This window comes from Vipera berus, assembly GCF_964194415.1.
Source record: "Vipera berus genome assembly, chromosome: 12".
Lineage (NCBI taxonomy): Eukaryota > Metazoa > Chordata > Lepidosauria > Squamata > Viperidae > Vipera > Vipera berus.
Window position 1 is genome coordinate 2,576,303 of NC_138215.1, and position 12,960 is coordinate 2,589,262.

Below are 12,960 nucleotides of genomic sequence, written 5' to 3' on the forward strand. Positions count from 1 at the left end.
GGTGCGACCGCCCGGTCGCTAACGAAGGAGATGCGGAGCAGTCGGCGCGAGCTGCGGTGGGAGTCGGAGGCCGCTCGGCGGCGGCGGCGGCGGAGGCGCAGCGGGCGGGAATCTCGGTGGGCGGGCCGGGCGCCGCCTGCCGATTGACGGAGCCCTCGGCCCGCCGGGTCGGTGAGCGCCGGGGCGGCCGAGGCGCGGCCGCGGGGCGGGCGACGGAGCAGCTGCTGGCGAGGTCTGGCGGCGGAGCAGCGTCGGAGAAGACGGGCGGGCGGGCGGGCGGAGCGCGTGGTGCTTTCTCGGCCGGGAAAGACGCCGTTGCTCTCCGGGGTGCCGCTGCTACCGCCCGGACCGGCCCCGGGAAAGGCGGGCGGGCGGGCGGGCCGGGCAATTCCCGGATCCGATAACCGCTGTGGCGGGGGGCCGGGAAGAGGCCGCTGTCGCTCATCAGAGGGGAGACCGGAGGGCTCCAGCGGGAAACCCTACCGGGCAGGGGGGCTCCTCGGCTGCCGCGTCGGACGCGACAAGGGCCTTGGAAAGCTGCAGCAGCTGGACTGGCTCGGGCTTTCCCCCTCTGGACAGCTTGGCTTCCGCATCTTGTCTTAAATGTCCCGTTTGTATGAGCGGGCGGAGAAGAAACGCCTTAATCGGGTTGCTTTTCCTGCTGCGTCGTTGGTGGTATCGCAGGTATTCTGGTCTCCACCCTGTCCTGCCTGCCTTAAAGTAGTGTCAACTGTTGGGTTTTATTTATTAACCTTTCTGGTTAGCTCAATTGTTCTGGAAAGTGAAGTGCACGTTGCTATTAATCTTTGCTAATAAGGCTAACTACTGTTGCAGACTTTGATTCTGCATTAGGTACAACTGTTATAGGAGTAGTTTTATAGTGTGACTTCCAGCTTTTCTCTTCTCCGGCAGGACAGTGGGGCAGATCTGGCAAGAGCTGGGTGGGGCTGCTGGATTCTTTTCTGGAGAATAAATATGAGAGCACAAAGTACTTCCAATAACTGCATATATGAAGGCAAAAATACTCCCTCAAGGCACAATTCTCAGTGTTTTCACAGGCTTTTAAGAAGAGACTGGACAACCACTTGTCTGAAATGGTACAGGGTCTCCTGCTTGGGGGGGGGTTGTTCCAGCTCATTCTAATTGATTTGACGTGTCTATGTACTTTGTCTCTGAGCCTTCTTCCCACACGTAATTGAGGCTTCTCATTCTACCCTGTTGTTCTGGCATTTTTTGTGATCTCCATCCAAATGTTAATTAGGTCTGACCCTACTGAGTATTTTGCAGTCAGCCAGCTGGATGTTTCTATGTAAGCAGATCAGGGGTAGAGAATATGAACCATTTGAGAATCCTTAAGATTGTTTTGCATTTTCAAAGACTGAATGAGATCCCAGGGTTGTGAAAAGCAGTAACAATAAGAATAATAGAGTTGGAAGGGACCTTGGAGGTCTTCTAGTCCAACCCGCTGCTCAGGCAGGAAACCCTATACCATTTCAGACAAGTGGCTGGCCAGTCTCTTCTTAAAAACCTCCAGGGATGGAGCACCCACAACTTCTGGAGGCAGGTTGTTCCACTGGTTAGTTGTTCTCACTGTCAGGAAGTTTCTCCTTAGTTCTAGGTTGCTTCTCTCCTTCATCAGTTTCCATCCATTGGTTCTTCTCCTGCCTTCAGGGGCTTTGGAGAATAGCTTGACCCCCTCTTTTCTGTGGCAGCCCCTGAGCATTTCACCAGTTCCAGAAACTGTTCTTGGTGTGCTACATGAAAAGTTGCCTGTCTCTACTGCTACTGTAAGAATTGCTAACCGTGCCCAGTGATTAGATAAGAAAGTGACAAAAAGTCTACATTCTTTCTCTCTAGTCCGAACGGGTCCTTCAATTCTAGGCTGTACTGCACGAATATCCTTAAGTTCCAAAGAGATAAAGGTGGACTCCTTGTCTTGCTTTCCTCTGAGAAGAAAATGAGACTGCTTTTTTTGTAATTCAGATGCCAGAGGGTAAACAGGAATAGAATACTTTCTTTCTAAAGGAAACAGCTTAAGAAATATAGGTATTTCTGTTGTTTACTAAAACCATTTATTTTATTTAAACTTAAGGAAAAGCTAGTAGTTTAAGAAAAGGGGAGCGTTAAAGATGGTAAATGATGAATATAGGTAGTCCTCAACTTATAAGCACAATTGAACCCAACATTTCTGTTGCTTAAATGAGAAGTTAGGTAACCTTGTCCCATTTTACAACCTTTCTTGCCATGGTTGTTAAGTGAATCACTGCAGTTGATAAGTTACTAACACGATTGTTAACTGAATCTGGCTTTGACATTGCTTGTCAGAAAGTCACAAAAGGGGATCACGTGGCCCGGGGACACGGCAGCCGTCATAAATATGAATCAGTTGTGGAGCATCCAAATATAAAATGACATGGCCCTGGGGATGCTGCAACGGTCATTAAGTGTGAAATATGGTCATAAGTCACTTTTTTCAGTGCTGTTGGAAATTGGAATGGTCACTAAATGAATTCGTAAGTCGGGGAATACCTGTATATGTTGTTTACAGTATGTGAATAGCCATACAATTGATAGGAAGGACTAAAATTATACTGGGGATACACACACAAATACTGTATCCAGGTCTGCGCCTTTTTAAAAAAGATTTTGCCTCTATTTTTCTCCTTTCAGGGGAGAACTTTGGATCTCAATAATATTTTGATTTGAAGCTTTTCAGCAGAATTTTGTAAGCCTGCAGAAGTATTTCTTAGAATTCAAAACCATTGTATTTCTCATTTCTTATTGGAATGCCCCTAACAGACTCTAGGTAGGGCCTGTTTTCCATCTGCTAAGTTGCTAAGTTATTTGTGTATTGCTAAGATTCTGTGCTGCTTTACTCCCAATGGCTCAGAGCCATGTGCAAGATAGTCCTTGACTTACAACAGTTCATTTCCTGACCGTTCAAAGTTACAACAGCACTGAAAAAAGTGAGACTGTTTTTCATTTATGACCTTTGAAGCATCCCCATGATCATGTGATCAAAATTCATATTTATGATCATTGCTGTCCCAGGTTCATGTGATCACTTCTTGCAAACTTCCAGCAAGCAAAGACAATGGGGAAGCCATATTCACTCAACAATCAGGTTACTAAGTTATCAACTGCAGTAACAACTGAGGCAAGAAAGGTCATAAAATGGGGCAAAACTTAACAAATGTCTGACTTTACAGAAATTTTGGGCTCAATTGTCATGTTGAGGATTACCTGTACACCGAAAGCCAGGGCATTTAAAAAAAACTGGCACTGATCAACAGGAATGGAGACCTCAATCTTAATATCTCATAAGTACTATCTCTCACAACCAAGTTTATTTCTTTAGGGAAATCCATTTAGGAGGACGAAATATAGAATATATATGCTATTCTATATTCTGTTTGGGAGGAGGGAACTCTTCAGTATAAAACTGAGGCTCCCATCTTTGTGGGGATCCCCAGTCTCTTCTGCTGTTGAACACGCCTCTTCCGCACGTTCACCTTGCACACCTTTCTAAGGCCTTTTTGGGTTTGCTTAGCCCTCTCCCCCTTAACCAATGTGTGAACCTCTGCCTCCTTGTCTGTCCAAAGGTGACTCAGCACACCAAAACAAAAAACACCAGACAAGACCAGCATGGTTGCAAAAGAGCTCTCTGGCAAACCTGGGGGCAGAGAAAGGACACATACAAAAAATGCAAAGAGGGGCATATAACTAAAACAGAATATGAGCAAACAGCCTGAATCTGCAATGAGGGAGTCAGAAAAACTAAGGCCCAGAATGAGCTAAGACAGGTAACTAGTGCAAAAATAATTTTAAAAAGTTTCAATACATAAAACAGGAAGAAAGGCAAGGAAACAAGTCCACTAATGGGAATAGATGTTAGGACCCCAAAACCCTCCTCTCTTCCCTCGGTCAATATTGTTGAGGGGAAGGGGAGCTTGCTTGTGCTTCGGATAACTTTCACTTTCTATATTTCCCTCCTCCCTCCATCCCCTTGAGATGGGAATGTGTCTCCCTTTATCAGGGAGACAGTTGCAGGGAAACAAAACTGGAGAAGACCTTGAGATGTGTGCCAGCTGTGCCAGTTACCCACACATCGTGCCACCTGTGGATTGGCTGGATTTCAAATGGACGCTATGAGTTTGGTGGGAGGAGGAATATTACTTGCTTAACTATACTGTTTTGGGCGAGCTTTTCCCCAAATCTCGCCTTGACTTCCCTGCTGTCACTAACCCCTAATAAAAGTGTCCTTTTGAGACTGCCTGTTTCAAGAGTTCTGCTTTCTTGGATGGTTAGCTGAGGTGGGACCTTAACGTAAGGCGAGATCTGCATAGTACTCAATCCAGAGAAGCTGCTGCCCTAATGGAGGAGTCACAACTGATTTCTACATGGAAGAGTTCCAGGCAGAGAAATGGTCCGAAGATCTCCTCTGCCTAAAAGCCAATGAAAGCTTCTCCACGGACCTGGAAGAAGCTGGACCTTCTGGCGAAGATGACCAAGCCAGATGGTCACTCGGGGTCGGTAAGAAGGAAGGATGGGAGGGAAACCTCCCCCCCCAAAGTTACCTGGATGAATAATAAACCTTTATTGTCAAAGTACAACATGTGTACATTGAGATTAGCTGAGCCTCCCCCCATGCTCTCTCCCCCCTCCATCCTACCACACCATGTGAACCAACTACACACACCGGCCTCCCAAGTCAATTCTGCATAAGATTATGTCCCATTTAAAAGGCTAAAGCCCACGGATAAAAGCTATTTTTCAGCCTGTTGGTACGGCTGGCTATGTTCCTATATCTCCTACCGGATGGTAGGAGAGTAAAGAGATACCGTCCAGGGTGTGAGTCATCCCTGAGAATCTTCCTCACTCTTCCAAGGCAACGAGCCCTGGCGATGTCATCCAGTGGTGTCAGGGAACAGCCCACAATGTCTTGTGCTGTGCTCACTACCCTCTGTAATACTTTCCTGTCCGCGGCTGTCAGACCAGCATACCAAACCACAATACCATACGAGAGGACGCTCTCTATAGTAGACCGGTAAAAGAGGGTCATTAGCTGTTGTTCTACCCTGTTCTTCTGCAAGACCCTAAGAAAGTGAAGCCTCTGTTGGGCCTTTCTAGCCACCTGAGTTGTGTTAACTTTCCAGGTCAGATCTTCACAGAGGTAGACTCCCAGAAATTTAAAGGAGGAAACTCTCTCTACACAGTCCTCCCTGATGTAAAGTGGGGCAGGTTCCTCCTTTTTTCTCCGGAAGTCTAGCACCATCTCTTTTGTCTTGCTGATGTTTAGGTGCAAGTTGTTGTTACTACACCATATGGATAGTTTTTGTACCTCCGCCCTATATGCTGTCTCATCCCCACCTGTAATAAGACCCACCACAGTTGTATCATCTGCGAACTTGATTATCGCAGTGGATGGGTTGGATGATACACAATCATAAGTGTATAAAGAGTACAGGTAGGGGCTAAGCACACAGCCCTGTGGCGTGCCGGTGCAAAGCTTCAGGGGGGTGGACAAAGCAGACCCGACCCTCACTGTTTGTAACCAATCCCTAAGAAAGTCTTGAATCCAATCGCAGATGGCGGGGAAGAATTTCAAGTCAGTCAGCTTCTCGACGAGAATGTTCGGCAAAATGGTGTTGAAAGCCGAGCTGTAGTCAACAAAAAGCATCCTGACGTAACTTCCAGGTTTCTCGAGATGACTTGCTACAGAGTGTAAAGCAGTAGCTATGGCATCGTCTGTCGACCTATTTCCCCTGTAGGCAAATTGATGTTTATCAAAGTCCAGTGGGAGGCATGTCCTAAGATGTTGGAGAACCAATCTTTCGAAGCATTTCATGACTACAGATGTTAATGAAATAGGTCTGTAGTCATTCAGGCATTCAACTGCAGTTTTCTTGGGGACTGGGACAATGGTAGCTGCTTTCAAGCACGATGGTACACATGCCGTTTGCAAGGAGATGTTAAAAATCCTTGTCAGGACCGCTGCTAATTGATCGGCACAATTCCTGACCACTATCCCCAGCACCCCATCTGGGCCTGCAGCTTTGCTGGGATTCACAGCCTTCAATACAGCTCTCACTTGGTGTTCACACAGGGTGAGTGGCTGAGAGTCAGAAGGCCGGCCAGCAAAGGCTACGGGGTCTGGTCTTTTAACCTCGTAGCGGGCGAAGAAGATATTCAGCTCCGCAGCCAACGAGGCATCAGTGTTCACCATGCTCCTTGTGCTGCCCTTATAGTTGGTTAAGTGCTGCAGTCCCTGCCATACTTGCCTCGGATCGTTGTTCGCTAAATGGTTCTCCACCTTTTGTTTGTATTGTTGTTTTGCCATCCTAATGCCTCTTCTGAGATTTGCCCTGGCCTCTCTGTATCTATCCCTGTCCCCTGCCTTAAAGGCAGAATCCCGGGCTCTCAGGAGTGTTCGTATCTCTGCAGTCATCCAGGGTTTACAGTTCCCGTAAACTCTAATGCACTTATCCGTTGTTACACTATCAGTGCATGTTCTAATATAAGAGAGTACGGCATCTGTATATGAATTTAGATCTTGTTCTTCAAATACACTCCAGTCAGTGGTTTCAAAGCAGTCCTGCAACTCACTGAGAGCACCCACTGGCCAGGTTCTGACCCTTTTTGTGACTGCCTGAGTCCTTTTCCTGAGAGGAACATACTTTGGGCACAACAGGAGTGAAAGATGGTCAGATGTACCCAGGTGGGGAAGAGGGAAAGCTCTGTATGCCTGTTTCAGATTGGAATACACATGGTCCAAAGTGTTCATCCCTCTGGTGGAAACTTGCACATACTGTACAAACTTAGGGAGAACTGTCTTCAGACAAGCTTGATTGAAGTCCCCAGCCACGACAAGAGCGCCCTCTGGGTGAGTTTGCTGCTGCCTGGTGATGACGTCATACAGCTTAGAAAGTGCCATGTTGACATTGGCATCAGGTGGAACATAAACAGCTATAGTAATTACCACAGTAATTTCTCTAGGCAGATAGAAAGGCCTACATATAACAGTCATCAGTTCCACATCTGGGGAGCAATACGTGTATACCAATCTGCTGTTAACACACCATTCACAGTGTATATATACACACACAGTCCTCCTCCTTTACCCTTCCCGGAGCGTTTATCTCGGTCAGAGTGGTGAAAAACTTGGCCTATCAACTCCACAGCTTCATTCGGTATCTCTGAATGCAGCCAAGTCTCCGTGACAACTATCACACAACATTCCCGGAGAAGCCTGCTTTCTGCTAACTGCAGCTGTAATTCGTCAATTTTATGGACGAGGGATCTGGCATTGCTCAGAAAAAGGCTCGGCAATGTTGGTCTAAAAGGCTGCCTTCGAAGTCAAGTCAGAGTCCCAGCCCTGCCCTGCTTTCGCTCCTTTCTCTTTCGCTTACGTCGTCTCCTCCCCAGCCCGAAGACAATCCATGGAGATCCTGGAGGCCTCGCTATGCAGTTCGGTATGTTTTGTGACTGCTGAAAATCACTAGTAATTTCAGATTGCCTTGCAAGCCCGATGTTTAACAGCTCTATACGTGAGTAGGCTATTTTAGCCCCTTGCGCTACACTGTGCACATTCATCCATACGCATATTAATCCAATCACCACACACCAGTACCGGGAGCTCAGAGCCGCTGCGTGTGAACGCGCCGCCATCTTGTGGGACCCGAGGAGGAGGGAAAAAGAAGGCAAAGAAAAAATCCAGAGCCTGCGTCTCCTAACCCTAACCCTGCCCACCTGTAAAGAAACGGGCAGGAGATGTGGATTACGGTGTGAGTTTGCCTCCGCCCTCAGTGCGTCAGACTTGCAAAGCCTTCCAATGAAATACAGAGATTTGGCTGAAGCATTCAGAGAGCAGAGGGCGGATGAACTCCCCCTCACTGATGAACTCCCCCTCACTGACTGTGCTATTGAGATCATTCCAGGGGCAAAATTACCAAAACCAAAAATGTATTCGATGTCTCCCAGGGAGCTAAAAGAACTGGAAAAATTTATCAAAAAGAACTTAGAGTGGGGTTCTATTGAACTAGCGAAACCCCAGGTAGCAGCTCCTGTTTTATTCAGAGGAAAGAAAGATGGCTCTCTTTGTCTCTGCATTGATTATAGGGCCCTGAACACTGTGTGTATCCATTACCTTTAATGAAAGACTTGCTAGCGCACCTATCGAAAGGACTTTTTTCCAAAAAACTAGATTTGAGAGAGGCTTATTACCGCATAAGAATAAAGAGAGGCGATGAGTGGAAAACTCTTTTCAATTGCCCATTGGGTTGCTACCAGTTTAAAGTTCTCCCTTTTGGGTTACAAGGGGCCCCTGCAGTATTCATGCAGCTGATCAAGGAAGTCCTACATGATCACCTGTACAAGGGGGGGTGTTAGTTTACCTTGATGATATCCTTATTTATACTGAAAACAAAGATGAACACATCAAATGGTCAGCAGTGTTGAAAAAACTATGCTAAATTGTACGCCAAACTGTCAAAGTGTGAATTCCACAAAGATCACATAGACTACTTGGGTTATTGCATATCAAGTAAAGGAACTGAGATGGACCCAGAGAAAGTAAGGGCCGTCTTAGAATGGGCTCCCCATTTTTTGCACAAATTGCCCTACCAATCACAAACCTATTGAAAACAAGAGAGGGAGATAAGCCTAAACCCAGTCAACCGTTGAAATGAACAGAAGGATGCCAAGCAGCATTTGAAAAGCTAAAAAGACTTTTCTATGGAGCCAGTTTTAAAACATCTGGACCCAGACCAACCTTTTATAATTCAGGCTGATGCCAGTGATGTTGCTGTGGGAGCAGTATTATTACAGAGAAATGAAGATGGACAATTAAAACCCTGTGCTTATACCTGGAGAAAGCTCTCAAGAGACTGAACAAAGGTGGGCAGCTTGGGAGAAAGAAGCCTATGCAGTACGATGGGCTTTACTGACTTGGAGACATATCCTGGAAGGAAATAAAATACCATTCCAGATGTGGACTGATAATTAAGAATCTAGAGGCTATGAAAACTCCCAGGAAACTCCCCTAAGCAAGCACGATGGTCCCAGCATTTTCACCATTTTAACTTTACTATTCATTACCTCCCTGGGAGAAAAAAACCTTTTGGCTGATGCCTTATCCAGACTACCACAATACAACAGCAAGAAAGCAGAGGTGGCCAAACCGTTTTTGCAACCCCACCAATTAGCAGCTCCTGTAATCACCAGGGCCCAATCTAAACCACTAGATCCAGCTAAAAAGACTTACAGGAATTTAAAACAGCCTTAGAAACTGATAAGTGGTATCTCAATCACAATCTGTGTGCAATGAAAGATGGATTGGCATGGATTGGGGAGAAACTATATGTTCCAGCAACATTGAGAATTAAGATAATGCAAGCTAGTCATGATTCAAAATACACTGGACATTTTGGTTTTGTAAAGGTTTTACATCTCATTAAGACACAATTCTGGTGGTCTGCATTAAAAAAGGATATAGAAAGATATGTAGCCAGTTGCCCTACTTGTGCTGCAACTAAAAGATGACAAGGGAAATCCCCAGGATTGTTGCATCTGGTCGCTAGTCTGTCAGCACCCTGGAGAGAGAGTTCCATGGATTGCATTGTGGAGCTGCCTGAAAGTGCTGGAAACACTGTAATTTAGTTGTTCTCCAGACAAGTTCATTTCAATCCATGCCCCACGATTCCTACTGCCAAAACTTTAGCTAAACTCTTTGTCCTAAACATACATCGATTCCATGGGGCTCCACAACGTATAATCTGACCGGGAAGTTCAGTTCACTTCTAAGTTCTGGAAAGCTTTTCTGGATTTGATGGGTTCTAGTCAAGGACTATCACCTTCCCATCATCCATAGACAAATGGGTGGACAGAGAGACTTAACTCAGTTCTAGAGCAGTACCTGAGATGTTTTATTATCAACAAGATAATTGGACTCACCTGCTACCTTTTGCTGAAGTTGCTTACAATAATGCTGTACACTCCAGTACCGGGTTTACCTCTTTTCAGGTAGCAAATGGACAAACTTTTGTTGCAATGCCTGAACTCCCCACTAAAGAACCTGAAATCCCCTCTTTGAAAGAGTGGATCAAACAATTGCAAAACACCTGGCCAGTGTTTAGGAAAACCTTGGAGGAAGCCAGGGAAGCCTACAAAACTCAAGCCGATAAACGTAGGTTGGAGCAGAAACCATATCAGGAGGGAGATCGCGTTTTCCTTTCCACAAAGTACCTACAATCATTGCAATCTTTGAAGAAATTAGGACCTAAATTTATAGGACCTTTTCATGTGAAATGCATCATCAATCCTGTGACTGTTAATAATAATAACAACAACAACAACAACAACAATAATAATAATAATAATAAAAAAGTTGGAAGGGACCTTGGAGGTCATCTAGTCCAACCCCCTGCTCAGGCAGGAAACCCTATAACATTTCAGGCAAATGGCTGTCCAGTCTCTTCTTAAAAATTTCTAGTGTTGGAGCATTCACAGCTTCTGGAGGCAGGTTGTTCCACTGGTTAATTGTTCTAACTGTCAGGAAGTTTCTCCTTAGTTCTAGGTTGCTTCTCTCCTTGACTAGTTTCCATCCGTTGCTTCTTGTCCTGCTTTCAGGTGCTTTGGAGAATAGCTTGACTCCCTCTTCTTTGTGGTAGCCCCTGAGATATTGGAACACTGCTATCATGTCACCCCTCACCCATCTCTTCATTAAACTACACATACCCAATTCCAGCAACCGTTCCCTATATGTTTTAGCCTCCAATCCTCCAATCATCTTTGTTGCTCTTCTCTGCACCCTTTCTAGAGTCTCGACATCGTTTTTACATCGTGGTGACCAAAACTGGATGCAGTATTCCAGGTGTGGCCTTACCAAAGCATTGTAAAGTGGTATTAGTACTTCACTTGATCTTGATTCTATCCCTCTGTTAATGCAGCCTAGCACTGTGTTGGCTTTTTTGGCAGCTGCAGCGCACTGCTGGCTCATATTGAAGTGATTGTCTACTAAGACTCCGAGATCCCTCTCACAGTTACTACTATTGAGCAAGGTACCACCTATACTATACCTATGCATTTGATTTTTCCTGCCTAAATGTAGAACCTTACTTTTTTCACCATTGAATTTCATTTTGTTAGATAGCGCCCAGTGTTCGAGTCTGTCCAGATCCTTCTGTATCTTAAGCCTATTTTCTGGAGTATTGGCTATTCCTGCCAGCTTGGTGTCGTCTGCAAATTTGATGAGTTCCCCATCTATCCCCTCATCCAAATCATTAATGAAGATATTGAAGAGCACTGGGCCCAGAACAGATTTGAACTTGATTTACCTAAGAATCTACGTAAAATCCTTCGTTTTCCATTACAGTTTACTAAAACCAGAGATTACTTGCAATCTCAGACCTCCTGTACCCCCAGTGCCTACTCGTATTATGGTTGTGGGTAAACAACACTTTGAAATTAGAGACATTTTGGACTCTTGTATACACCATGGGGCGACTCAGTATTTAGTTGCTTGGAAGAATCTCCCTTCTGGACAAAATGAATGGGTGTATAAGAAACATATTCAAGCCCCTATGTTTCCACTCCAACTACCCAGACAAACCCCATTGACTTGTTACATTGTTTCCCTTCCCCTTTTTGTTTTCCAGGTGCATTTCCCATTCTTCCCATTCTAGGGGGGGATGTATGTCAGGACCCCAAAACGCTCCTCTCTTCCCTCAGCTTGCATGTGCTTGGGATAACTTTCACTTTTCTATATTTCCCTCCTCCCTCCATCCCCTTGAGATAGGAATGTGTCTCCCTTTATCAGGGAGACAGTTGCAAAGAAACGAAACTGGAGAAGACCTTGAGATGAGAGACAACTGTGCCAGTTAACCACTCAGCAGACCACCTGTGGATTGGCTGGATTTCAAATGGACATTATGACTTTGGTGGAAGGAGGAATATTACTTGCTTAACTATACTGTTTCAGCGGGCTTTTCCCCAGATCTTGCCTTGACTTCCCTACTGTCACTAACCCCTAATAAAAGTGTCCTTTGAGACAATTCCTGTTTCAAGAGTTCTACTTTCTTAGGTGGTTAGCTGTAATCTGAAGAATATTACAGGGAGCAGGGAAGAAGTGGAACTGCTTAATTCCTTCTTTGCATCTGTTTTTTGCAAGAGGAAGAAACAGCCAACCTATCAAAAGCAGCACCAAGGGAGATAGAAAGGTAGGCAAGAGAATACCTATCTAGCCTGGACAAGTACAAATCACCTGGGCCAGATGGGTTTATACCCCAGGGTTCTGAAGGAGCTGGCAGATGTAATTTCAGAGGCAGTGAATGTGATCTTTCAAATCTCATCTCTCAGGGAAACTACAGGAAGACTGGAAACGAGCTACGGTTCTAATCTACAAAAAAAAAGGGGGGGTGGATCTAGGAAATTATAGGCCAATCATTTTCACACCGACACCTGGGGAAATCCTGGAAAAGATAAATGGCAGATTTGTAAGCATTTAGAAACAAGGGATCTAATGGCAGAAAGTGAAGAGGAACTGAAGAGTCTCTTGTTGCGAGTGAAGAAGGAGAGTGCAAAAGTTGGGTTGAAACTAAACATTAAGAAAACTAAGATCATGGCATCCGGCCCTCTTAATTCCTGGCAAATAGATGGGGAAGAAATGGAGGTAGTGACAGATTTTATTTTCCTGGGCTCCAAGATCACTGCAGATGGGGACTGTAGTCAAGAAATTAAAAGACGAATTAAAAGACGCTTGCTCCTAGGGAGGAAAGCCATGGCAAATCTAGACAGCACACTAAAAAGCAGAGACATCATCCTGTCAACAAAAGTGCGTATAGTCAAGGCTATGGTCTTCCCAGTTGCAATGTATGGCAGTGAAAGTTGGACCATAAGAAAGGCTGAGCGCAAAAGAATTGAGGCCTTTGAACTCTGGTGCTGGAGAAGACTCCTGCGAGTCCC

The 12,960-nt window shown here is 45.4% G+C and overlaps 1 protein-coding gene across 1 annotated transcript in view; it reads left to right on the forward strand.

Annotated features, from left to right (window-relative positions):
* Positions 1 to 6,232: 6,232 nt before the first annotated feature.
* The window catches only part of SPESP1 (sperm equatorial segment protein 1), a 34,143-nt gene continuing 27,415 nt past the window's right edge, over positions 6,233 to 12,960 (forward strand). Inside the window, exon 1 of the mRNA XM_081337236.1 lies at positions 6,233 to 6,883. The gene's annotated coding sequence lies outside the window, so the exon portion shown is untranslated. The remainder of the gene's footprint in view (positions 6,884 to 12,960) is intronic.